At 41.0% G+C, this 3,669-nt stretch overlaps 1 pseudogene; it reads left to right on the forward strand.

Moving 5' to 3' along the window:
• Positions 1 to 842: 842 nt before the first annotated feature.
• Positions 843 to 1,272, forward strand: LOC129039513 (protein FAM136A-like; annotated as a pseudogene).
• Positions 1,273 to 3,669: the final 2,397 nt, after the last annotated feature.

Genomic DNA, 3,669 nt, shown 5'->3' on the forward strand with positions numbered 1-3,669 from the left:
CAAAACATGTACATGCTCTCTATGCTGAAAACTAAAAATAGCTGATAAAAGACACCAAAGAAGGTCTAAATAAATGGAGAAAGACACCATGTTCATGAACTAGAAGAATCAATGTTAAAAAGATGACAATCTTCCCAAATTTATATATACACTTAATACAATTGCAATCAAAATCCCAGAGAATTTTTGGGAGACATAGACAGGTTGATTCAAAAAATTTATACAGAAAAGCAAAGAAGCTAGAATAGTTAGAACAATTTTGAAAAAGAAGAATAGATTGGATTTACCCTGCACAATTTTCAAATTTACTCTAAAGGTACTTTAATTAATAAACACAGTATGATATTGGCAAAGGAATAGATGCAAGATAAATGAAACAGTAGAGAGAGGAGAGTGAGAGGAATAGATCCACATACATATGGCCAATAGATTTTTAATCCTTTTTAAAATTAATACTCTATTATTATTATTACTATTATTATTATTCATGACAGGATCTCTGTTGCCCAGGCTGGACTGAAGTGGCACAATCATGGCTCACTGCAGGCTCGACTTCCTGGGCTCCAGTGATCCTCCCACCTTGGCCTCCCACAGCTGGTACCACAGGTGTGCACCACCATGCCCAGCTAATGTTTTTGTTTTTGGTAGAGATGGGGTTTGGCTATGTTGCCCAAGCTGGATGTGAACTCCTGAGCTCAAGCTATCCACCCACCTCGGCCTCCCAAAATGCTGGGATTACAGGCATGAGCTACTGTGAATCTGTGCCTGGCAAGACTTAATTTTTTTTATAATAGTTTAGATTTCTAGAAAAATTAAGCAGCACAGGGCAGCGCAGGGTCACCATGGCGTTGCTGCAGCAGCTGTGGGTGCAGAAGGTGGTGGACTCCACGGTGAAGAGTCTGGAAAGAGAGAACATCTGGAAGACACAGGGTCTCATGTTCTGGTGCAGCGCCAGCTGTTGTGAGGACAGCCAGGCATTCACGCAGCAGGTGCACCAGTGCATCGAGTGCTGCCCTGTGCCTCTGGCTCAAGTCCAGGCCTTGGTCACCAGTGAGTTGCAGAAGTTCTAGGACCACCTGGCCCGGTGCACCATGCATTGCAATGACAAAGCCAAAGATTCAATAGATGCTGGGAGTAAGGAGCTTCAGGTAAAGCAGCAGCTGGACGGTTGTGTGACCAAGTGTGTGGACGACCACATGCACCTCATCCCAACTATGACCAAGAAGATGAAGAAGGCTCTCTTATGCATTGGGAAATAAAAGTCTTTGCCAGTGGCCAATGAGGGCAAGAATGTATTTTTTATAAGGAATTGGGAATTTTAGTCTTTTAAGCCAAGTTTATGAACGAACAAATAAAGGATAGACACAAGTGTAAGGCATACGTCACTTTCCTCTGGACACTGGTTCTTTTATGTTTCAGTCCTGAAAAGGGAAGTGGAAAAAAGTGGTGCTAAATTGGGTCAGAGATATTACGGGAGAGTTTTAGAGCTTATATTTCCTGTGGCCAGTGCTTGTCCTGGAAGTAAGGATCACCTCTGTAACAAGCCAGAGCCCTCCAAGGTACCAGACTCTTCTTACTACACAGGTACCAACAGGCTGGCAGGCTAGAGTTGATGGAGTTTGAGGAGAGATATTTTCTCTTTGTTGCCAACATCCTGTTTGCCACAAGTGTCACTGCACCATTTTCCATATGCTGTGAAACAAAATCCATGAGGTCACTAACTCAGAAGGGAAAAAAGTTTTCTGGGTCTTTTTTTTTTTTTTTTTTTTTGGTTTTGTGTAATTTATACAAGGGCATACAAGTTGATTTTAAGATGTGCAATTGGGAGTGAGATAGTTTGGATAAGAGCTTCAAAAAGTTCCTTGTGGATCCCCATTTTTGATCATCAACATGTGGATGTGTATTTCTGAAAATTATTACATGCTGCATCTTTCAGCCTGGAGACCATGCAAACACATGAGAAGCGATGACACACTAATTATGGGAAGCAGAGCTTCCCTCTTACTGGCCGTTGGGCCCTGAGGCTGTGTGTAGCAAAATGACAGGGCAATCTTGCAGTAACATTTTCGCCTTGAAGAGAAGGGGGTTTTGATTGGGATATGTACTGATATCAATGAATGAACAGTAAAAGAGGAGCAGTTGGCTGCTTGATTATAAGAGAGTTATGAAGTACTGGATTTGGAAAAACTTGCTTTTTATAGAACGGAATGGAATGAAAGCCTAAACCTAGCATTACTTAGCCCCCTAAATTAACAGAGCCCAATTGAGACAAACCCCTGTTGCTACTATAAATGGAATTATTTCATAATTTATGTGACTTGTTCATTTCACATGTATAGAAACACAGCAGATTTTTGTGTGTTGACTTTGTATCCTACAATTTTTCTGAATTCATTTATTAGCCCTAGTAGTGTTCTTGTGGGTTCTTGGGGATTTCCTATATTAAGATCGTTTCATTTGGGAATAAGGATAGGCTTACTTCTTCCTTTCAAGTATGGATGCCTTTTATTTCTTCTTGTTTAACTGCTGTAGATAGAACTTTCAGTACAATGTTGAATAGTAGTGGGTAAAGTAGACATCTTTGTCTTGTGTCTGATCTTAGGAGAAAGATTTTAGTCATTCACCATTGAGTATGATTTTAGAGTGGGTTCTTCTTAAATGCAGTTTATCACAGGTTCCCTTCTATTTATCACAATTCCCTTCTATTCCTAATGTTCTATGTGTTTTTATCATGAAAGGGTGCTGGATTTTGTCAAATGCCTTTTCTACATCTATAGAGATGATCATGTATTTGGGGTTTTTTTCGTTCTCTTAATGTCATATCTTCCAATAATTGATTTTCTTATCTTGAACCACTCTCACATTCCTGGGCAAAATGTCACTTGTTCATGGTGTGTAATCCTTTTAATACATGTTGAATTTGGTTAAATCTGCTAGACAATAACACTTTGTACTCAATACTAAGAAGTACTAATGGACCGGACACAGTGGCTCACACCTGTAATCCCAGCACTTTCGGAGGCCGGGGAGGGCGGATCACAAGGTCAGGAGATCAAGATCATCCTGGCCAACATGGTGAAACCCTGTCTCTACTAAAAATACAAAAATTAGCTGGGCGTGGTGGTGCGCGCCTGTCATCCCAGCTACTCGGGAGGCTGCAGCAGGAGAATCGCTTAAACCAGGGAGTTGGAGGTTGCAGTGAGCCGAGATCGCGCCACTGCACTCCAGCCTGGTGACACAGCAAGACTCTGTCTCAGAAAAAAAAAAAAAAAAGATGTACTAATGAAGATTTTACATTTATCTGCATAAAGAGACAGAAATAACTCTCTTATCTGTACTTAGGAGTTTTTGGAGTTAGTTGTATCTCTCTCCTTTTTTTTTTTTTTTTTTTTTTGGTAAACTGTGCCATTTTTCAGTAATCTGGTTTTAATTTCAGGTTTTAATTTTTTATTATTTTGAGATGAGGTCACCCTGTTGCACAGGCTGGGGTGCAATGGCACAATCACAGCTCAGTGCAGCCTTGAACTCCTGGGTTCAAGTGATCCTCCCACCTCAGCCTCCCAAGTAGCTAGGACTACAGGCGTGTGCCACCACTCCTGGCCAATTTTTATATTCTTTGTAGAGATGGGGTCTTGCTTTGTTGCCCTGGCTAGTTGAACTCCTGGCCTC

This window comes from Pongo pygmaeus, chromosome 5 (assembly GCF_028885625.2).
Source record: "Pongo pygmaeus isolate AG05252 chromosome 5, NHGRI_mPonPyg2-v2.0_pri, whole genome shotgun sequence".
Classification (NCBI taxonomy): domain Eukaryota; kingdom Metazoa; phylum Chordata; class Mammalia; order Primates; family Hominidae; genus Pongo; species Pongo pygmaeus.